The sequence below is a fragment of the Symphalangus syndactylus genome, chromosome 7, assembly GCF_028878055.3.
Source record: "Symphalangus syndactylus isolate Jambi chromosome 7, NHGRI_mSymSyn1-v2.1_pri, whole genome shotgun sequence".
Lineage (NCBI taxonomy): Eukaryota > Metazoa > Chordata > Mammalia > Primates > Hylobatidae > Symphalangus > Symphalangus syndactylus.
Genome location: NC_072429.2, coordinates 45929696 through 45954253, shown reverse-complemented (window position 1 = coordinate 45954253; position 24558 = coordinate 45929696). Strand labels below are relative to the sequence as shown.

The 24558-nt window shown below is 36.8% G+C and overlaps 1 long non-coding RNA gene across 2 annotated transcripts; it reads right to left on the bottom strand.

Annotated features, from left to right (window-relative positions):
* Window positions 1-4699: 4699 nt before the first annotated feature.
* LOC134737118 (uncharacterized) lies at window positions 4700-24558 on the bottom strand. Of its 2 annotated transcripts, none has more exons than XR_010121706.1 (4): window positions 24436-24558; window positions 9870-10001; window positions 9436-9537; window positions 4700-5285 (listed from the first exon to the last, which is right to left on the bottom strand). It is a non-coding gene; the product is annotated as an uncharacterized lncRNA (long non-coding RNA). The 2 variants fall into 2 exon arrangements; XR_010121707.1 differs by lacking the exon at window positions 24436-24558 and adding an exon at window positions 16386-16502.

The window sequence follows — 24558 nt, the reverse complement described above, 5'->3', positions numbered from 1 at the left end:
AAAAAAAGAAAGAAAGAAAGAAAGAAAAAAGAAAGAACTGCATTCCTAAATCAGGTTTATTCCATTCTCTATGGCTAATGGAATTCATCAGACACAGCACACATTTCTTCCCAATTGCAGTAGCTTTCCAGATCACCTTCCTCTTGGTCCTCCTCAAGCCTATGATCAATTTTTCAGAAATCTTGAAGTCTGGAAGTCCTATCCTTCCTTTCACACTTTTCACAGTGGTATGCTAGCTTAGAGCCCAACCAGATATCTGGTAAGTCATTCTAGGACATAGGTGAGTGGTCCATATACTTGGGATCAGTAGCTGGGATAGGCAGTGCTGGATTTTTCCTGGGGATGCTTATAGGATGGGGAGGAAGCCTTGCACAGGCTAAACAAATAAAATTAGGATCATTCAGGTACTTTCTTTGCATAGATTTGGAATGATAGGGCCAAGGGGCTATGGAATGAGACCATTTTTGCTGACAGAGACGTGCATTTTAAAATAGATTCTTGGGTTGTGAGTTAAACCAACACCGTCTAGTTTAAGCTAAAAAGGATGGTTTATTATAAGGACACAAATCTGTTTCATTGAAACTAAGAATGGGAGTAAGGTTAGGCCTCCAGAAGGGACCAGAACCAGTAACTAGGAAGCCAGAAAAATTCCTTTTTAAATTTATCTTCTCTAATCGTCTCTCTTAATCTGTTTCATTCTTCCCTGTCTCTACAGATCAGCTCCCTCTCCTTCTCTTTGCCACAGCTTCTAAATTTATACACACTAAGTTCTAGTGGCCCATAAAAATCTATGTTCTGTTTCTTTTTTCTTTTCTTTCTTTTTTTTTTTTTTTTTTTTTGAGACGAGTCTTGCTCTCACCCAGGCTGGAGTGCAATGGCGCAATCTCAGCTCACTGCAACCTCCTCCTCTCAGATTCAAGTGATTCTCCTGCCTCAGCCTCCCGAGTAGCTGGGACTACAGGCGCCCACCACCACGCCTGGCTAATTTTTGTATTTTTAGTAAAGACAAGGTTTCACAATATTGGCCAGGCTGGTCTCAAACTCTTGACCTTGTGATCCGCCTGCCTTGGCCTCCCAAAGTGCTGGGATTACAGGCGTGAGCCACCGCACCCGGCCACATATGTTCTGTTTCTAATTCCTAGTTCTAACTTCTTCCTGCAAAGAAAAACTCATTGGATCACCTTGAGTCAGGTAGCCCATCAGCCATGGGCCAGAGGACTGTGGGTAGGAAGGAGAATTCTCAGAAAAAAGGAGATCACATACTTAGAGACAACTTTAATAGCTTGATGATAGCTGATATTCCCCAGATACTGTTAGTATACTAAACATCAGTGTGTAGAATCTTAGAAACTTAGGGCCCCAAGGAAACTTATTTAACAAATGAGAAAATTGAGGCTCACAGAAAGGGGAATGACTCATTCAGTGTTAGACAGCTAGTCAATGACAAGGCAGCCATTCTCCTGTTACCACTCTACTGCACAACTAGAGGCCACCAGGAGTGAATGACAATACTCATTTCATTATATGTTTGAGAGCCAAAAGTAGTACAATTTAGGGAGGTCATGTTAATTTTATATAGAGAGTAGTATTTCATTGTTATATATATTTTATTAATCTTTTTATTCAAGATGAAATATCAATATTGATTTCCCTTTATTGATTCTAAAAGTAAAACAAGCTTTTATTTTAAAAAAAATAAAATATGTATCCAGAATTTGGAAAGTAGCAAGTGAAGTATCTCCTGAGAGGCACCATTAAGAGTTTGGCATCTATTCCTCCATTCCTTTTTTCATGCATTTGTAACTGTGCTTGAAAGGACCCAATAAATAGCAGCTTTCTCTCTTGTCCAGGGTACTGAATTAATTGATAAATAAGACAAAAGAATGGCATCATAAGTCAAAAATATTCCTTTTATTAATAATAAAGATGTTAGAGAATGTAGATTAGTGTGAGTGCCAAATGGGACTGCTAGATGAACCTCAGAATTAGTCAAATTTTTAACCCCAGTGTCTGGCAAGAAAGACAGTGTTGAACAGAAAATAACTATTATTCCCAACAGAAAGCTTAATTCCAGGAGGAAAAGAGGCAGTGCTGAGCCAAGTATTAACCATTTATTCTTACCCAAGTTGCCAATCAAATAAGTCCCTAAAACCTCCTGAAGGAGAGTGAATAAAGGGGTATGGAAAAGTTAAGGGTGTGACTCCAAGTTCCCTTTGCATACAAGAGAGCATCAAGAGGGAGAAGATGCATTTTTCTGTAAATATGTATATAGTTTTTAAAGAATCATACTGGTCTTACTTTCTGTAACTTGCTTTTTTTCCACATAAATATAAATCCATTTAATTATTTGTATTAGTATTTCATGATATAGCTATAGTATAATTTGTTTAACTAGTTCTCCATTAATAGACAATAAAGATTTTTTCAAATTTTTACTACCATGAATAGTCTTTTACCACATTTGGCATGTAAGTCCAGTTATTACCTCAGGATAACTTTCAAAAAGTAGAATTACTAAGTATAAAATATATACATTAAACTTCTCATATATATTTCAAAATTGGCCTCTGATAATGCAGTATACTCTTGCCAAAAGTTTATGAGAATTTCTTCTACACCTTGCCCAATACTGGATTTTAAGAATCTTTCTCATCTTTGAAAACATGATAATCAAAGGATTATGATTTAATTTGCATTTCTTTACCATAAAATTGCACCTTTTTTCCATCTCTTCCATCAAAAGATTATGATTTGACTGATCGGACTTATGGTGTCAACTATTTACCAGAATACAAGGTGCCTTTAAGTATCTGAGCAGCAAATTTGGCTTTAAAACAGTGTGAAAAATTGATAGTGTTATTTGGCCCAGTGGATATATTAGATATATTACAATGTGTGATCTCAGAATCAATGTTCAGTCCATATATTCATGCAATGGATAATTACTGTAATAAATGCAGACTTGACATTTCAGTAAAAGGAACATAGTGCATTAGGCCTGTGTCCCAGAGGGCTTGCTGGATCAGGAGCTTAGAAACTATCAAGTACAGTAGGCCAAATGCCTTGGCTCTACAGCTCCCCGCTTCAGTCCTCATAATGGCCAAATAGGAGGGTGCAAGATTTTGCCATCCATACTTTTTGGAAAAGGAGCCAACATGTCATTGTTTTTAGTTTCCTGGGTACCTTAATAGAAGTATGATTAACTCCCCACATAGCAGACCTCAAGCTTGCTTTACGGAGTCTTAGATCTATTGAAAGATTTGGTAATGCATGTTAATAATACCAACAAAGTAAATTTTGACACTAACATCTAACTGTATAAAGAAAAGATAATTGAGTTGAAATAATTAGTATCTATAAAGAGCTTAGATCAGGGTCAGGCTCAGGGGAAGCACTAAATAAATGTAAGCCATTTTTTAAAAGTTGACAATATGGCACCTGAGCCCATTTTGAGTAATTGAGGATCAATTTCTGTTTCTTTCTCTTTCTTCTCTTTCCTTCTCCTCCCAGTTCCCCAATTCATCCTCTTTCCTATACTCTTTCTGTTCCATATTGATTCTTTCTACCCACCTCACCATTTGTTCTCTCTTTATGATTCTTTTTCTTCACCTTCTTCCCATACTATCCTTATTAAGTGTCTTTGTAATCTGCTCATCTCCAGTGAGAGTCAGGTTATGGTTGAAATTCCCAATAACAACTAAGAAAATCAACAATTAAAAAAATTAAAATTGACTTAATGTTTAATTAGGTAACAATTTAATTTTTCCAATTCAAGGCATTTCATATGGGCCATATGAAAACATAAGTTTACTCTTTTCTGAGTATATTTGTATGCCTTAAAAGTAAGTTGATAATTTTTTCTCTTCCATTTTTAGAGTTTATACTGGATACTTTCAAAGTTACTTTTATTGTAAGAAAGCATATGTTGGCTGGGTGCGGTGGCTCATGCCTGTAATCCCAGCACTTTGGGAGGCCAAAGCAGGTGGATCACCTGAAGTCAGGAGTTCCAGACTAGCCTGGCCAACATGATGAAACCCCTTCTCTACTAAAAATACAAAAAATTAGCCAGGAATGGTGGTGGGCGCCTGTAATCCCAGCTACTTGGGAGGCTGAGGCAGGAGAATTGCTTGAACCCGGAAGGCAGAGGTTGCGGTGAGCCGAGATCATGCCATTGCACTCCAGTCTGGGCAACAAGAGTGAAACTCCATCTTAAAAAAAAAAAAAAAGAGAGAAAAGAAATGAAAAAGAAAGAAAGAAAAAGAAAGAAAAACAAAGAAGAAAGAAAGAAAGAGAAAGAAAGAAAGAAAGACCATGTGCATCTTAGGCTACTGATCAGAGAAAGGAAAAGTGTCTACAGAAACTTGATTGCTTGCAGAAATGACTGTTCCCTCGTAATTAAGAAAACAAAAATCACATAATTTTTATTTCTTTTTCACTTCTTTCCCTGTCTCTTTGCTCGTCTATGGAGTCAGTGAGAACGCAGAGGGCTAAAAGGAGAAAACTTAGAAATGCAGGTAGATTGAAGGCAGACAAAAGAATATTTACCCATACTATACAAAACCCAAAAATATCAGTTGGATTAAAAAAATAAATATAAATTAAACCATAAAGAACTAGAGTAAAACAAAAGTGCATGTCCGTTATGGGGAGAAGGATTTTCTAAGCTTAAAGGCAATAAATTAAAGCACAAATAATGGAATAGATTTGATTACATAAATTTATTTTATATCCCAAAATTAAAAGGCAAAACATTACCAAAAATATTAACAGAAAGTACAATAAAAGACTATTTGAATTATATAAAGAAATCATACAAATTGATAAGAAAAATACTCAAGCTCCAAGACATATGAACAGATGATTCACCAACCAATTTTTAAATGTTGAGGAAAATGTTCAACTGTTCAACTTCATTAGTAATCAAAACTTGAAACAATTAGATACCATTTGTTACTTATTACGTTATTAAGAAGTTTTAAAAATTCCAATTTTTAGTTCTTATAAAGATGTGCAGTAACACTTTCCACTCCTTTTTCCATTCTTGGGGAGCTCTGATGACTTGATGTTTCTAGCCTTTCTATACCGGATCCCTCTTTTTTGGGGGAAAATATTTACCTGGTAAATGAACTGAAAGGGTACACTGGGCATGCATAAATCATTCCTGTTCTCTTTTCTTCCTCTTGGATCAAACTCTTCACACGGAGCCCCTGCTCTACTCCTGCTGGTGTGACAGGGAGGCCTGCCCTGGGTTTAATTCTGCAGGTCTGTAGAAGATGCCTATTTGCCTGGAGATACAAATATATTTCTAACATGAGATTTATTAGTGATAAATAGGATATTTTGGTCTCCATTTGCCTTCTTCTATGTTTCATACCTCTATTGCTTTAAATATTGGCCACAAAGAGGAATATTATTTATTAATGACCATCAAAATTCAACACTGTGTCATTGTGTACCCAAAGCGTTAAAGATGTTTAAAGTGTTTTCTCCATTCCTGGAAATTACATTTAGACAAAGCCATATGCACTAATATCTCCATTATATTTTTATTAGTAATGATATAATAATGGTTATGAACCTATGCTCCATCTACTAATGAAGTTGTCCTTAAAAGGCAAAAATCAACATGTAAAAGAATATACATACTTCAATTATTCGACCAATACTTTTTAGCAAATATTATGAACCAAGTACTTTGCTATATAAAGTAAAATACAAAGAAAAAAGACTGGGCCAGACATGGTGGCTAATGCTTGTAATCCCAGCACTTTGGGAGGCCAAGTCAGGAGGATCGCTTGAGAAGTTTGAGACCAACCTGGGCAACATAGTGAGACCCCATTTCTAAAAAAAAATTTTTTTTTAATTAGCTGGGCATGCTGGTGTATCCCTGTAGTCTCAGCTACTTGGAAGGTTGAGAGAGCAGGATTCTTTGAGCCCAGGAATTCAAGGTTGTATTGAGCTATGATTGCACAACCCCACTCCAGCCTGGTTGACAGAGTGAGACCCTGTCTCAAGGAAAAAAAAAAAAGAAAAAAGAAAAAAAAGAAGAAGAAGAAAGGAAAAGAAAATAAAGAAAAAAACACTAGAAGGAAATATATCAAAATTCTTAATGTATATTTTTAAGTAGTGGTACAAAGTCTGTATCTTCTTTCTGATTATATACATTTTTGTGTCTTTTAAAATTAGCATGTATTACTTTATAAAAGGATATACACCTTCAGAATATACAGAAAAACACCAAAAATTCAACAACAAAAAACAGACAGCCCAATTCAAAAATGAAGGTTGGGCGTGATGGCTCATGCCTGCAATCCTGGCACTTTGGGAAGCTGAGGCAGGCAGACCACTTGAGCTCAGGAGTTCAAGTCCAGCCTGGGGAACATGGCAAAACCTCATCTCTACAAAAAAACACAAAAATTAGCTGGGCGTGGTGGTGCACACCTGTGGTCCTAGCGACTTGGGAGGCTGAGGTAGGAGCATGGCTTGAGCCTGGGAGGCAGAGGTTGCAGTGAACCAAGATCGTGCCACTGCACTCCAGCCTGGGCTGTAGAGCCAGACTCTGTCTTAAAAAAAAATGTGAAGGACTTGACTAGACATTTCTCCAAAGAAGATATACAAATGGCCAATAAGCACATGAAAAGATGCTCAACATCACTAATGATCAGGGAAATGCAAATTAAAACTACAATGAAGTACCATCTCACACCCAGGACGTGGTTGGCTACCACATATCCTTTTGATGGTAGCCATTTGTTTTGTGGATATCTACCATCAAAACAAAACAGAAAATAACAAGCGTTAGTGAGGGTACGGAGAAATTGTAACCCTTGCGCACCACTGATGGGAATGTAAAATGGTGCAGTCACAGTGGAAAACAATATGACCAATCCTCAAAAAATTAAAAATGGAATTACTGTAGGACGCAATAATTCCACTTTTGGGTATATACCAAAAATAATTGAAAGCAAGGTCTTAAAGAGACATCTGTAAACCCATGTTAATAGCAGCATTATTCACAATAGCTTAAATGTAGAAGCAACCCAAGTGTCCATCAATGGATGAATGGAAAAACAAATGTCATATACATACAATGGACTATAATGCAACTTTAGAAAAGGAAGGCAATTCTAGCACATGCTACAACATGAATGAACCTTGAGGGCATTATGCTAACTGAAATAAGCCAGTCACAGAAAGACAAATACAGTATGATTCTACTTGTATGAAATATTAAAGAAGTCAACGTCATGGAGACAAAGAATGGTTGTTGCCAGTAACTGTGGGGAGAAAGGAATAGGGAATTATTGTTTAATGGGTATAGAGTTTTAGTTTCACAAGATGAAAAGAGTTATGGATGAATGGTGGTAACGACTGTACAACATAATACATACCTTTAATACTACTGAACTATACATTTAAAAATGGTTAGATGGTTAACATTATGTATATTTTACTACAATAAAATATTGAAAAAAATTATATGCCAAAATAAATACAAGATGAAGTAAAACACATACACCAGGAGACAGAGAGAGAAAGAAAGAGAGAGAGAAATAATATAACTATTAAGAGCAAAGTGGTGTAGCAGTTAGGATTAGTTTAGGTTAGCGTATTTATAAAAGATTCAAAATAAAAGTGACTTAAATATGATAGCAATTATATTCCTCTCATAAAAAGAAGCCTGACATAGGGAGTCAGGGCTGTGGAGGTAGCTTTACTGTAATATTAAGGATCTAGGATCATATCTTCTATTCTGCCCCCTTAGCCTGGAACATTGGCAAGGTCTCTCATAGTTCAATATGGCTGCTAGATCTCCAGCCGTTTCAGGAGCAGGAACAAGAGAAGGAAGTCTTTTAAGGTTTCCCAGAATTACCACCCAACATTTCTGTTTATCTGTCACTGGCCAAAAAAAGACAACAAAAATTACATGCTCACATGGTCACAACCTGATGCAAGGATGTGACCCATTAGAAATAAGCATTCTCTATCTAAAGAGGGCAGAATATTGGAGTTATAGCCTTTGCCACAAAAATGGGTGAATTTAAAAAAAAATCTCAAAGTGGGGAAAGATTTTATAAGAATAACAGAATACTAAGAAGTTATAGAAGAGAAAATACTTATTTTGCATATATAATTTTTAAAATTGCACTAAAAAATCACCATGAACTAAGTCAAAAGGCAAAATATATTGTTATTTATATCATAAAAGAGGACTAATTTCTATACATATAAGTAATTCCTACAAATTAATAAGAAAAAGCACAAAGAAATATAAAATAATAGCAAATGGCCAAAAAGAAGTAAATGCTCAAAAGGGTTAAATAAGATAAATCAAAATATATTATATATTATAAATATTTATTACATACCTATCTAATATATTATAAATATTTATATTAGAAATCTTTATTAGAAATATAAAAATAAAACACATGTTTGAGTCTTTAGAAACTAACAGCCTAAAAATGAATTCAACTGCCTAGAAATGGGAAAAGTATACTTTAAAAAAACAAAAAACACAACATTTCCTGGGCGCGGTGGCTCATGCCTATAATCCCAGCACTTTGAGAGGCCAAGGCAGGTGGATCACTTGAGGCCAGGAGTTCAAGACCAGCCTGGGAAACATGGCAAAAACTCTCTCTACTGAAAATACATAAATTAGCTGGGCGTGGTGGCCCGCACCTGTAATCCCAGCTACTCGGGAGGCTGAGGCACAAGAATTGCATGAACCTGGGAGGCAGAGGTTGCAGTCAGCCAAGATCCCGCCATTGCACTCCAGACTGAGTGAGAGAGTAAGACCCTGTCTCAAAAAAAAGAAAAATTATTTGGAAAACATTTAATAAACCCAGTCCAGTTTATAAGACCTATATACACTAGAGCAGTGGTTATTAGTCCTGGCTAAACCTAGAGTTATAGATACAGTTGCCAGATTTAACAAATGAAAACATAAGATGTCCATTTAAATTTTAATTTCAAATAAATAGCAAATAACTTTTTAGTTTAAGTGTGTCTTGTGCAATATCTCCTATACAATATTTGGGACATACTTATATGAAAATATTATTTGTTTTCTCTAAAATTTACATCTAACTGATGTCTTACACTTTATCTGACAATGTCTGGGCTCTACTACAAGCCAAATAAATCAGAATCTCTGGGGTTGTGGCCTGGGCATTGTTTTGAAAAATTCCCCAGGTTAGAATCACTCAATGCATAGCTAGGATTGAGAACTACTGCTCTAGAAAATGATAATTTTAGATGAATTAATTAGGGTAAATTGGCATCGGGAGAATTGACTTTAGGTGAATTGGTATCAAGATGAACTAAATTCCTGTCATCATCTTAGCATGTTATTTAACAAAAGGTTGTTCATCCCTCTTGGTCCATACATCATGTCCTTCTAGGAACCTAATCCATTTTGTAATCGTTACTTACAAGGTCCCACTTTGAATTTGGATATCTGCCTCTGGCTGCCTTCTTTGTGTGAGTGAGGTCTCTTCTGAGAGGAGTTTGCTTGTCTTGCGTGTTAGCCAAGGCCTGGAATTGAAGATGTGAACATGCTTATCTTGAAGGTTAAAGTTGAAGCGCCCTGGTTTCAAATCAGCAATGACTCAGAAGTCCCTTTTAATGCTTCCAGGCAGTTTTATTTTTCACTTGCATGGATGAGGAAATTGTAGGTAAGAATAATTGCATGAGCTTTAGATGTTAGGGACATAACCAAAGGCAAATTCAAGTATCTTAACCCTTAATAAATTAAGTTGGTTTAAGAAAAGATATTATGGTGAAAGTCTCCAATTTTCGTAAGTGTTGTTTATAAAAACAGATAGACAAACTTACATCTCCAGACTTCTTTCAAAACAAAATGTCACCTTAGAGCACTTCTTTCTTCTTCTGTGCAGCCAAAGTGCTATCTGTCTCCTCATCAGCTCCAAATGACCAATGTGGCAGAGAAGAATGGGCTGTTATTTGATGCCAGATTGAATCTGCAGAGACTCAGTGAACTAAGACCAGAGAATTATTACAGTGACTCAGTATGTGTGTGTCTATTTGTGATTTTTAACACTGATAGTAAGCAAGGCTTACTTTTAATTTCCTCTTAAATATTAGGCTGTTTCAAAATGTCCAGTTACTGATTAGGCCATTGTGTTTCTGATCTTGGTGATAAAAAGTAGCGAATTTTTAAACTTAAAAAAAAAAATTCATTTGGGAGGTTCTAACTGAACTTTCCATATTTCAAGAGTACCCATCCTAGCCACAGGAAAACATGAATATTCTTCAGCTCAGTGCTAAATTTTAGTCATGCTTATTGCCCTTTGGTTTTCTCAGGCTACTGCCCCATGTGAGAGCTAGCAGCATCAGCAGCACAACTATCATCCCAATATTCTGATCATCTGAGAAGCATGGGCTTCAGGAATGGATATGTTTTCAAAAAGGGTACAAAGCCAGAAACTTGATTCCTCCATTTATGGATAATATCCAAGACAGATGGAAAGAAACTCACACCAGACAGCAAATGCCCTTGTCTCTGGTCTCCGTATCTGCATTGGCACATGTCAGACACAGTCTCTATGTGGCCCTGGGCTTAAAGGAAAACATCAGTTTTAGCTAAGCGAGAGCCCCAGAATTCGGTATATTTGTGACACGATCCAAATCCTTCACCCCCAACTTATAGCCTTATCATCATCATGTGACCATCAACATTAAGGTCATGGTTTATGCCAGTTTCCAAAAGTTCAGAACTCCCCGATCATCTCCTTTCACTCAGAGAGTGAATCCCATGTTGTTTCGTAGATTTTTTTTACACTATTTCTATCTTTCCTTAACTCCTGAAGCCTTTGTATTATGCCCTGTGGTCAGTCATTAGCAAAATTCCCTATGTCCACAGCCTCTTTTCTAAAAATTTGCTTTCTTTTTTTAAACTGAACACCAGTTCTCCCTAAGGAGATTATTTCCATTATTCTTCTCAAAATGTAGCTGTGATTTTTTCTTAGCCTTTATCCCATTGGGCCTAGAAGTGAGAAATTATCTTCCCTGCTCCTTCCAGATCACCCTACCACTTGCCACTTCCATATCACCCTACCTTGCCACCCACATTGCCACTTCCAGATCTCCCTACCTCCCTTCTGCCTAACAACATTCAGCTTAGAATCTCATGTCGCCAAATTTTAACACCCACTACCTCTCCTTGTAGCAGTCATCTCCTTATCCCATGTCACTCACTGTCGTTTCTTGATGATTTTAACTGCTGGTTCATCATCTTCTCCAGTGCTATTCTAAACATAATACTTGGTGATTTCAATATCCACATACATATTTCTTCTAACAGCCTACCTTCTCCATTCCTTGACCTTCTCTCCTTGAATTACCCAGTACTCTACTGACCTCAGCTACCTACTCCCATCTAAGGTCAAATATCTTTATGTTATCAGTGACTGCAACACTTTCCTAATTTCTAAGTATCAATTTCAAGCATCAAACTTTCTAATTCCCCTACAATTTTCCCAGCTTACTCCCTCTAAGACCCTAACTTCGAAAATAATGTCAACCATTCCAATACATAAAATCTATTAGTCCTACCATCTTTTCATCATCCGTACCACCTTCATGTCCTAATTATTTTTATCCAGTGAAAAGTCTGTGGTCAATCATTATAATCACTCCATTTTATATACCTTAAAATCCATGATCCTCCCTCACTTTAATGTACTTGCTTATAAAAATCTGAAGCTTCATAAATCAAAAACTAGACTTATAAATTCAAAGACTTGTAAACCTAAAACTTTGCCCACATCAGGCTTGTATTCACATATGTTAATGTAGCAGGAGAAAAACATCACAATATTGCTAGCTGTTCTCATTTTATATTTGTGATTACAAATCTCAAGTGGCCCTTAATGTCGTCTGGCAATTATATAGTATTTTCCTAGCCCATTTACTCTCTCGTCTGCATCCATCCTACCTTGACCGATTTCTACATTCTGATCTCTTTCCAACTTTCAGCACTCCTCCCACTCCTCCATCAGTAGAGCATCTAACTTCGAATAAATTTGATAAATGAAGTGATCAGAGGAGCTGCCCATAAGTTCTTATCTCGTTGACCTACTGACCTGCCTTTGTTCTCTTGTACTCTATGTTATGTTCTATGACTACTAGATGAACTCTCTGTGTCATGTACTCAAGGACATTGTTTTCTACCACCACTGTATTATCAATTTTCTCTTTCCTACTGGATCTTTCCCATCACCATACAAGCATGTTATTATTTCTCACATCTTCAAATAACTATTTATTGACCTCATTTTTCCTTCCAGCTACTGCACATTTCTCTCTTCTTTATGCAAAAAATTCCTTGAAAGTGTTCCCTACACTATCTCCAATTCCTCCTCTAATTTCTGTTTTATAGTTTTAAAATTATTACATTATATTATATTATATTTTTGAGACAGAGTCTTGCTCTGTTGCCCAGGCTGGAGTGCAGTGGTGTGATCTTGGCTTACTGCAACTTCTACCTCCCGGGTTCAAGTGATTCTCATGCCTCAGACTCCCGAGTAGCTGGGATTACGGGTGCACACCACCATGTCTGGCTTATTTTTGTATTTTTAGTAGAGATGAGGTTTCACCATGTTGGCCAAGCTGGTCTTGAACTCCTGGCCTCAAGTGATCCACCTGCCTGAGCCTCCTAAAGTGCTGGGATTACAGGTGTGAGCCACTGCAACCAGCCCAAGTTTTAAGATAATTATATTTAAACAATTAGTACTCATAGCTACTTGGCTGTAGGTTCAAATGACTTCATTTGAAACCACGATTCTTCATTTTAGAAATTAGTACTTTGCCTGAAAAGATCATTGCAGTGCTCAATTTTATTTTTTTTAAAAAGTTCAAACCTATAGAAAAGTCGACAGAATAGTAAAATAAACCTCTATACTTCTTTCATCAAGATTCGCCATTTAACATTGGCCACATTTACTTCTGTCTTTCTCTCTCCCTTAACCTTTCCTTCCCTCTCTCCCTTTTCGTCCTTCACTCTCTTCCTTCCTCTCTGTGTAATTTTTGGTGTATCATTTCAAAGTATGTTTTAGACACGACATATCACTGCTAAATAAAGCAGCATACACTTCCTAAGAATACAACATTCTCCTACATAATCATGATGACATTTTCTTTTTTATTTATGTTTTATTTATTTATTTATTTATTTATTTATTTATTTATTTATTTAAGACAGAGTCTCGCTCTGTCGCCCAAGCTGGAGTGCAGTGGTGTGATCTCAGCTCACTGCAACCTCAGCTTCCCAGGTTCAAGTGATTCTCCTGCCTCAGCCTCCCAATTAGCTGAGATTATAGGCGCCCGCAACCACGCCTGGCTAATTTTTGTAGTTTTTTGGTAGAGACAGGGTTTCACTATGTTGGCCAGGCTGGTCTTGAACTCCCCACCTCAGATGATCCGCCCGCCTTGGCCTCCCAAAGTGCTGAGATTACAGGTGTGAGCCACCGTGCCCGCCCTGTATTTGACTTTTTTCTAGATTCTCCATATAAGTGAGATCATGCAGTATTTCTCCTTCTGTGTCTGGCTTATTTCACTTAGCATAATATCCCACAGTTTCATCCATGTTGCTGTAAATGGCAGTATCTCCTTCTTAGGATGGCTATTATCAAATAGACAAGAGACAGCAAGTGTTGGTAAGAATTTAGAGAAAAAGGGACACTTGTACACTGTTGGTGGGAATGTAAATTGGTATAGCCATAAAGAAAATGGTATGGATGTTCCTCAAAAAATTAAAAATAGAACTACCATATGACCCAGCAATTCTTCTCCTGGATGTATACCTAAAGAAAATAAAATCATAACCTCATAGAGATATCTGCACTCCCATGTTCATTGCAGCATTACTCACAGAGCCAAAGTATGGAAACAACTAAATTATCCATTGGCTGATGAACAGAGAAAGAAATGGTGATACAAATATATGCCATGGGATATTATTCAGCCTTAAAAAGGAGATACTGCCTGAAGTGTAATCTTTAGAATTGCTTTAGTGTATGGTCTGTTGGTGGCAAACTCGTTTTTTGGGGTCTGAAAATGTCTTTATTTCATATTTGCTTTTGAGAATTTTTTTTTTTTTTTTGAGATGGAGTTTGGCTCTTATTGCCCAGGCTGGAGTGCGATGGCACGATCTCGGCTCACGGCAATCTCCGCCTCCCGGGTTCAGGTGATTTTCCTGCCTCAGCCTCTCAAATAACTGGGATTACAGGCATGCACCACCACGCCCGGCTAATTTTGTATTTTTAGTAGAGACGGGGTTTCTCCATGTTTATGCTAGGCCTTGAATTCTAGATTAACTTTATTTTATATCAGAACATTGACAATATCATTCCATTGTCTTCACGTTCCTCTTTTGCTGCTGAGTTCATTCTCAGTCTGTCACTACTTTATTTACTATTTATTTACTTTTGAGACAAAGTCTCACTCTGTCACCCAGGCTGGAGTTCAGCAGTGCAATCTCTGCTCACTGCAACCTCCACCTCCCAGACTCAAACGATTCTCCTGCCTTAGCATTCCAAGTAGCTGGGATTACAGGCACTGGCCACCACACCTGGCTAATCTTCGTATTTTTGGTAGAGAACGGGGTTTCACCATGTTGGCCAGGCTGGTCTTGAACTCCTGACCTCAAGCGATCCACCCACCTCGGCCTCCCAAAGTGTTGGGATTACAGGCATGAGCCACAGCGTCCATCCTATTTTTTTAATTTTTAAAACAATTTACCTTTCCTATGGTGCTGAAGTCTGTCACTACTTTAAAAGAAATCTCTCTTTTATATCTATTTTAAGATAATCTTTCTCATTTTCACTGTCCTGCAATTATACTATGCTATACGTATGTGTTTATTTGTTTTTATCTTATATGAGATTCATTTGGTTTCTGATTTTGTGATTTGGTATTATGAAAAATTCTAATTAATTATCTCTTTAAATATTGCTTCTGCTCCTCTTTTATCCTTCAGAGACTGCAATTATACCTGTGTTTATCATTTCACTCCATTTTCTATGTCTTTTAAACTCTTTTTATAATCTCTATCTTTTTTCTCTTTCCTACAGTCTGCCTGTCTTCTAGTCTATTATTCTTTTTCATTCATGTCTGATTTGTTCTTAAACCTACTAACTGAATTTTAAACTTTTATTTATTACATTTTTGTATTTGTAGAAGTTTTATATGTTCTTCATCCAAATATGCTTGCTCATTCCTCATGATGTTTTCCCTCTGCTTATTTTCAAACTCGTCTTTTATTTCTTTATATTAAATATAATCTTTTTATATTGTATTCAATAATTTCATTATCTGAAGTCACTGTATGCCTGCTGGATCTCAATCTAGTATCTTGTTACATTGGTTTTTTATGGTAAATCGCTCACTTTCCTTAGAATTCTATATTTAGAAATTATTTAAAGCCTGGGTTAAAGATGGATTATTCTAGAGATAATTTGTACTTGCTTTGTTCAGGCTCCAGGGGTACTACAAGTTTGAGACCAACATAAAATTATATTTTCAGCTTGAAGTTTTGTTTCTGTTTCCCAACTATCCATGTCTAGTGAATACAAGCTTCAAAACTACATGAGAATAAATAATATACCTGCTGTGTACCCACAAAAATTAAAAATTTAAAAAATAAGATACAATATTTCAATTAAGAAAAAAAAAAACCTACATGAAAGCCACAAGTGGTTCCAGATCCCTAGTGGTGATCCCTATTCCCCACCATCCTGCCCGTACAGTTAGTTAATCTCGGGAACAGTCAGGTTTTTCAGTTAGGGTTTTTTGGTAGTCCCTGGGTGGAAGTCATATCTAGTTCACTCAACACTAAGTTGTATTCATCTCAGGGTCTCTCCTTTGATGAAGGAGAATCTCCTACTAGACTTCCTACACTAGTTGATTCGAAATCTTTTCACCTGGTCTTTGTGCTCAGTTAGGATGCAAAAACTGAAGTTCAATTACTGAACATTGGAGATGAATGGATACGAACCAACTACTGATACATGCAATAAGGTGGACGAATCTCAAAGCATTATGCTAAATGAAAAATGCTAGCTGCAAAAGGTACCTATTGTGTGACTCCATTTAAACAGGGATAGAAATCAGATCAGTTTCATCAGAAGCTGCAGGTGGGGTAAAGGATTAACTATAAAGAGGCATGAAAGAACTTTTTGAGGTAATGAAAATATTCTATATTTTTATTGTGGTGGTAGTTAAATGACTATGTATGTTTGTCAAAACTTGTCAGACTGTACCCCTTAAAATAATGAGTTTTATTGCATGGAAATTATTTCTTCATATACTCAAATGTAAATGAAACAAACTGAATACACACACACATGTACATGTGCACATACCTGAAATTCAAATGTATCCAGTCCTATAAATATCCCAGCTGGTATCAGTGGTCTGATGATCTCTCCAGTTCCCAGAAAGCACAAATTTTTGTCAATCATTCACTGCTGTATCCCCAATACCTAGAACAATCCTAAAATATCATAGGTCCTTTATAAATATTTGTTTATTGACTAAACAAATGGATTTCTAAGCAGTGGCCCTCAAACTTTTAAAGATCAAAAGCACTTTGAGGCCAGGTGTGGTAGTTCATGCCTATAATCCCAACACTTTGGGAGGCCAAGACAGGAGGATCACTTGAGGCCAGAAGTTCAAGACCAGCCTGGGCAACACAGTGAGACCCTGTCTCTACCAAAAAAAAAAGAAAAAAATAAACAACCAGGTCTGATGGCAGGCACTTGTAGTCATAGCTACTTTGGAGGCTGAGGCAGGAGGTTCGCTTGAGCCCAGGAGTTCTAGGCTGCTGAGCCATGATCATGCCATTGCACTTCAACCTGGGCAACAGAGTGAGACCCTGTCTCAAAAAAAAGAAAAGAAAAAATGAGGAACAAAGATATTATCATAATGAGAAAAGCACTAGGCTTGATTCAGAATCTGATTTCCAGGACTTTTTTTTTTTGCTAACTTGAGGTGTAATATTGGACATTCTACTTTTCTGGCCTTCAGTTTCCTTATATGTAAAATTAAAACTATACCGGGTAGCTATTTTGCACAGAAAAAAAATTATAATTTAAACTCTGCGTAACACCTAATTATGTATTTTCATTTACCTCTTCCACATCCAGATTTCCAGGAATAATAAGAGGATGAATCATCAGTTAGGTGTTATCTTGAGTTTATTAAATCTTAGAAAAATTGAATTTCTTTCAGTGTTATACTCAGAGCATATTAGAAATAAAGCATCACTTATTAAATATTTCTTGATAAATTACTATATTCATCATGATTCGTATTATGCAATTGGAATAAGAGGAAATGCTTAATCTGTACAGAAACCCCTTAGAGCCTCATGAGAATGAATTAATGAACAATTGGAGTGGTTAGGCAATCTTGGAAGAGTTAGAGAATAATACTTTTAAAATGTTCCAAAATTATCTGAAAAGAATTTCAAAAATATTACTAAAATTGATTATCACCTTATGACAGTGCTTATCTGTATTAGCTAATATTTCTCTAATTATTATATATTACATAATATTTTTGTAATTTATATATTATATATTTTTATAATTTACATATATAATTTATATATTATGTAATATATTTTTATAATTTATATATTATATATTTTTAAAATTTATATATTATATAATACAGAAATATTAGCTAATACAGATAAGCACGATCATAATATTTATTAGCTAATGAATACTGATTACTACACAAAAATAAATAGCCTTTACAAGCAAAAAATACAATCTGACAATGAATAATCAATTTTTAAGGTGGTTTGAAGGTCACTAAGAAGCATTAAGGCAAGTCACCCTAAAGGACAGGAAAATAATGATAAATTTTATTCCCTTTCCCACAGTGTTCTTCAAATGCACTATCCTTTCATTGCTTCTAAATCTTTGTACAAGCTTTTTGCAATTGTTTTCCTTCCTCTTTGCTTAGATAACTCTTCATCTTTCAGAGCCCAGCCTTTCCCAGCCTCTCATTTCCCATCTGTAGTTTTGAGTTCTTCTATTACCCTGTATTCTTATCCTGGCAGTCTGTAACATATTTATTGTAACAATTTTTTTGTCTGTCTTACCCTTTAGGATTTAAGTTTTGTGAGGCTAGGATGGGATCCATTTCATTGGACATTACATTTTCTGACTCTAGGAGAGGCCAAACATAGGAGATGCCTAATAATATTTAGTAACTGAATGACTAGAGTGGTAATTGAGTGTTAGGTAAAAAACAGTCTTTAGAAGAGAAGTCCCTTGATCGAACAATGCTGTGGAAAAGAGCTGGCTCGAGTGACAGCATTCTAAAGCTCTTTTACTGGGCCCATCAGATGGACATGAGCTTTGTAGAGTGGACACTTTGCAAGATTAGGAAACCTAGTAATTACAACAATTATTGGAAACAGCCTCATCATGGTACAAACGCAAGTAATAAAAGAACTCTTTTGCAAACATTAGTGCATCACATGGAGTCCTCAGAAAAATAGGAAGTTCAACAAAGAGCTCTTCACCAAGAAAGCTTATTTTTCTATTATTTTGAGGCCCAGAGTAGGTATTTGTAATATCTCAGAAGGGAAGAATTTAAAACTATTATTTTCATTATTACAAATCATAGAATTAAATAGTATCTTCAGAGCTATGAAGAAATTATGACTCAATATTCCCTTTAGGCAGCCATCATTACAGTAAAACAATCTATATGCCTTGATCTGCTAATACTAAGAAATTGTGAATTTAGAAGTTAATTAATTATATGCATATAGACCATCAATCTTAGCAATTCATATGACCTCTACTTCGAGTAGCATTATTTACAATGAACTCAAGCTTTGTAATATTTTCATAATGGATTATCATATTAATCAGGTTTTTATTTTACTACTTCATTGAATCTGCTCTGCCAAGGTCACAAGAGGTTTCCATCTTTCTATCTCAAGGCTTATTTTACTAAACTCATTTTACTAAACTAAAGCAGTATTTCCTTTCTCCTTCTTCAAACAGTTTCTCCACATGGTTCTCAGGGGACATTCTTTCCTGGATTTCCTCCTACCACACTGGTCATTCCCTCCTTCAGTCTCCTTTGCTGGCTTCTTTCCATTTTCTAGACCTCTAAAGCTGATGTGTGCTAGGATTCACCATCTTCTCTATCTATGTGAATTTTCCAGGTGACCTCACTTCATTTCTTTACAGTTTTCCTAATCTTTACTTTAAAATTCGTATTTGTAGATATGGTATCTCCTCTAAGTCCCCAGATTCAAATATTAATTTGCCCACTTGATATGACTTAGATGTTTAACAAGCATTTCAAACTTAGCATGTCCAAAATAAAATTGTTGATTTTTCCATTCCAAAACTAACCCTAACTTTCCCCATGTTAGTAATGACACCACCAATCACTAAGATATTGAAAACAGAGAGCATTCTTTTTTTATTATTTCATTTTCCATTAAATTCATCATGAAATCATGCCAATTAAAAAAAAATGTTCCAAACCCAACCAATTTTTTAAACTTCAGCACCCCCACCCTTGTACAAACCACCATTATCTTTGGCCTGCATTATTGCCATGACCTTCTAATGAATTTCCCTTCTTCTACCCATATAACAGCCAGACTTATCTTTTCATAATGTAAATCAAATCTCCATTCAAAACCCTTAATTGGTTTCTCATCATCCCCCTTCTCCTTTATAACGTTTGCCACTATTTCATATAATATTGTGTATCTATTTATGGGCTCCCTAAAGGCAGGGGTTCCCTAATAATGCATACCATATATTATTCATGCTATATGCCCAGAGTCTAGTGTCTGGAACTTCATAGGTGCTCAATAAATATTTGTTGAATAAATGAATAAATTAACAAGTATTTTTAATTTTCTGGTATCTGGTATTACGACCTGGCAAAAGAGAAATAAGCAATGATTATTTGATGACAGACAACTGTTTTTCTAGCTACATCATAGGATCATACTTAGAGCCCCACGTGCCATATTTTTTCTCATGTGACTGTAACAAATTCTAACTCTTTTTTTTTTTTTTGAGACGGAGTCTCACTCTGTCGCCCAGGCTGGAGTGCAGTGGCGCAGTCTCGGCTCACTGCAAGCTCCGCCTCCCGGGTTCATGCCATTCTCCTGCCTCAGCCTCTCCGAGTAGCTGGGACTACAGGCGCCCGCCACCACGCCGGGCTAATTTTTTGTATTTTTAGTAGAGACGGGGTTTCACCGCGGTCTCGATCTCCTGACCTCGTGATCCGCCCGCCTCGGCCTCCCAAAGTGCTGGGATTACAAGCGTGAGCCACCGCGCCCGGCAAATTCTAACTCTTTATTCTAGATTATTTTTGCTTCAGCTGCATGAGTCCTGTGATGTGCTATTTTCCATGAAGTGGCAATTTATGAACTACCCTTTTAACTCCAATAAAACATAAAGTTATATTATGAAGATATATGTATATACATATATGAAGCTATATATGGTGGAGTGTAAATTTTTACAATCAATTTACAGATATGAGCCTACATGACATATATGGGCCTATATCTGTAGGCATGATTTTTTATAGGGAGTTAGTATGATGGAGAAGTTGAAAAAAATCTATGCTAATATCTCTTCAGAGATTTCTCTACTGCCGAGACATAATATATATTTTTATATGAGCAAGAATGATAAAAAGCAAACAGGGCTGTTTTGTATCAAAGCAGAGGCTAAACTTTAATAATTTACTTATTATTTCCACAAATACCTACTGAACCCCTATAATGTGCCAGGTATCGTGCTAAGCACCAGGAAAACAGAAGAGAACAGGACAGATAGGGTCTCTGTCTCACTAGAATTTACATTAGAGTGGAGAAGTTAGACAGTGAACAAGTAAACAAATATATATATAATTATTTAAAATTGTGATTAGTGCTCTACCGAAATAAGCATAATGTTATCAATAAAAGAAGTGCACTGTGGCAGGTCGAATAATGTCCCCCTCAAAGATGCCTACATCCTAGTCCTGACACCTGTGAATATATTACATAGCAAGGGGAAATTAACATTGTGACAATTCATCACAGCAGCAAATAGAAAAATAACTCGGAGATTTTAGATGGGAGTCAAGGAAAGCTTCTTTAAAGAGATGTCATTAATCTGAATTGACATATTAGAAGGAACATGTCATGCAAAGAGCTGGTGATAACCCACTCCAGGTAAAGAAAACAGCAAGCTCAAGGACCCCAAGACTGAAAAGAGATTGATTAATGTTCTAGGAACTGTTGGAAGGTCAGAGCAATTGAAGTGTGGTGATTGAGGGAGGAAGTGGTTAATAAGATTGGAAATTTAGATAGGATTTGTTTATGCAGAGGCATGTAGGCATGAAATTGTTATGCATTTCCTTTATTAAGGAATCTAGATTTTACTCTCAATGCAATGGGAAGACATTGAATTGTTTTAAGCATGGGTGCAACATAATCTGTCTTATGTCTTTTAAACAAAATATCACATGTACTCCACAAATACATACAAATATTTGTATCAGTAAAATTTTTTTAGTATATTTTTATTGCAATATACCATACTTAACATGCACAAATCATAGTGTGCAGTTTAATAGATTTTTGCAGTGAATACATTCATGTCAAGAAATAGAATATTACCAAATCCTGAAGTCTCCCTCATTCCCTATTCCAGTCTTTATCTCCATCGAAGCAACCACTATCCTCACTTTAATCACCTTAGGGTAGTTTATACAATTATTGAGCTTTAAATTAATAGAATCATACAAAAATTTGTTTCTGATTTTTTTCCTGCTAAACATTGCATTATGTCTGTGAGGCTGATACATATTGTTGCATGTAGTAGTTTTTAAAAAATTGTCATTGCTGTGTATGTTTCTGTATATGGCAACGACAACATCTTTATCCATTGAACTATTGAGGTCCATTTGGATTGCTTCCAGGTTTGAGCTATGATGAACATTCTTGTCTATGTCTTTTTGTACATACACGTAAGCATTTCTATTGGATGTATACCTAAGAGAGCAGATCTACGGGTATGTTTTATTGAACTTTAGTAAATGATGCCAGCTTTCCAGAGTGATTGTAACAATTTACACTCCACCAGTACTGTATGATAGTTGGCGCTGCTTCATCCTTTCCAAGGCTTGAAAATGTCAGCTTTTATTATTTATTTATTTAGCCATGCTCTTGGATGGATACAGGCTTTTCGTTGTGGCTTAAATTTCCATTTCTTTAACAGTTAAGGATGTTGTAAACCTTTTCATATGCTTATTGGCTATTTGGGTATTCTCTTTCATTAAGTGCCTGCTCACTGACTTAGTACTTAGGTTTTAAAAAGATAATTCTTGTTTCTATGGGGAGATTATATTAGCCAATACTAGGCACTTGTTTGGATCTTGAAACAACATGAATAAATTTTGGTGCATGCATTGGAAATTTACAAGTGCTCTTTTACAGGGGAAATTTACAAGTGCTCTTTTACAGGGGAAACACAGGTGTGCTGCAAAACACCAAGATAGTGCAATTTATCTGTAAAATTGGTCATGAAACTGTGAGTCAAATCATGCATTCTGAAAAGTGTTGATCTATCTTAAGATATCTTACTCTTGTCCTCTCCAATACCAACTCCAAGGGAATATAATACTATCTTATGAATTGAATTTATTAATAAAATGGTGTCCTTTAAACACAAGCACTACAGAAATTTAATGACTGAAGGAGAGAAAATGCAATACTGCATAAAATTTAGTTTAATGCCTCCAGAAAAAATTAATTTTACTAGTTTGAAACCGAGTTAGATGAATTCTGAGACATAAATATGTGAAGGAGAAAGGACATGCTGAATTAATGGGAGTTCTGGCTGCCTGCCCAGGGGGATTCTGCAAAGTCTTACATTACAAAGCAAATCATCCCTCTGGAGCAAGTGGTATGCCCCTCCAGAATCAGGGGGGCTCCGCCCAACAATAAATTATCTTTGTACAGCATGCTTTATTGCTCAGCAATGCATTCTGGCAGGCTTGCTTTCATTGTCTCTTCCCTTGGGCTGGCTTGCTTTGCTTGTCTTTTAAAGATGACTCAGCCGAACTTTTAGTCTTTGCCCTCATCTTCTCCCTTTCCCTACTCCTCATCCTCCAATTTTTCTTCCCAGAAAGGCAAAGCCAGAGCAGAGTCCCTGTCTTTTGGTTATTGTTCCAGCTCACTGAGTATTGGCCCTGAGACGTAAACGGTTTCTTTCCTCTTTCCCACCTTCATGGTTTACATTCATTTTATTAGGCTACCTCTGGCCTTCTCAGTTCTTTGAAGCTAGTGATCCTAAATATCTACAGCGTCTGGGGATGGGGGTGCTTTTCATCCCCGCCTCCTACCGCAACAACTCCTGCAATCCCCTCTGCAGCCCCAAGCAAGGAGATCCGTGTCGTCAGGAGTGCGGTGCAGCCACACATCCAAGGCTGACAGGGCGGGCACTCTGCCAAGTCGTGCGCGCTGCTCGCCTTCCACAACACCTTCCTCAGCTTCGTCTGTATTTGAAGAGCTTAGTAAATTAATTTCCCAGAGGCAGAGAAGGGAGGAAGAGGGAGTGTCTGAGGGCTGAAAAATGCAGTCGACTCGCCCTCTGCTGGTTAAAGATCCGAATTTGTCGCCGCCAAAACAGCGAGGAATGAGAAAGCAATCCATATGATACGGAAAAATTACAACAAAAACTCGGCTTAATTTAACCCACTTGTGAACCTTAACTGACTACTGTTCCTCTTTAGCGCTGCCTACTTCCCCAGCACTGAGATTTAATTAGATTGATTCTAAACGCTAGTCCCTGAACCCATTTTCATTTGCCCCTGGTTTCTGCCGTTCTAAAACGCAAATAATCCCCACCCATAAGGGCTCTTTTTGTTTAACTAGTCGCTAAGCAACTGGAAGATAACAACTAAACCATTACTTCTAGAACACACTCGTGCTTCACTCCAATCAGTGTCTTTGCCTAAAATAGTAATTTCAAGCGAACGACAACAAAAAAATCAGCTGCTGTTTGTGTTTCCGAGATTAATTAATTGGAAATAGAGAAAAAGAAAATGTAGTCCGTCCTGATGCTGGTGTCTTAGGAAAGCTGACAGGCAGCTTTGTGGAAGCCGAGGTATTGGCCGCCATAACTCACACTGACTTTTGTACCGCCTTTGCTGTCTTACGCATTTTGTCGGAATAAACCAACACGCGGAGGTTGGGTAATCTAGCCCCTGTATCCTGTACAGCAAGGCAGCATTTACGAGTCACTGAGATTGCGGAGAATAGAGAGAAAAACAACCACAGGATTTTGCAATACGGTGTATTATTTAAAATCAGCCGGTTCCTCCTCCAGGCTAAAAATCCCCAAACAAGGGGTTCCTACCCACCTCCACCTCTGGCATTGTAAATTAGCCAGTCACGCGGCCCCTGGAACCAGTTGGAATTGGCCATTTCCTTTGTGAGGTGTAAATCTCCGCAGCGAGTCATGGGACTGAACTGGGCGGTGTCGC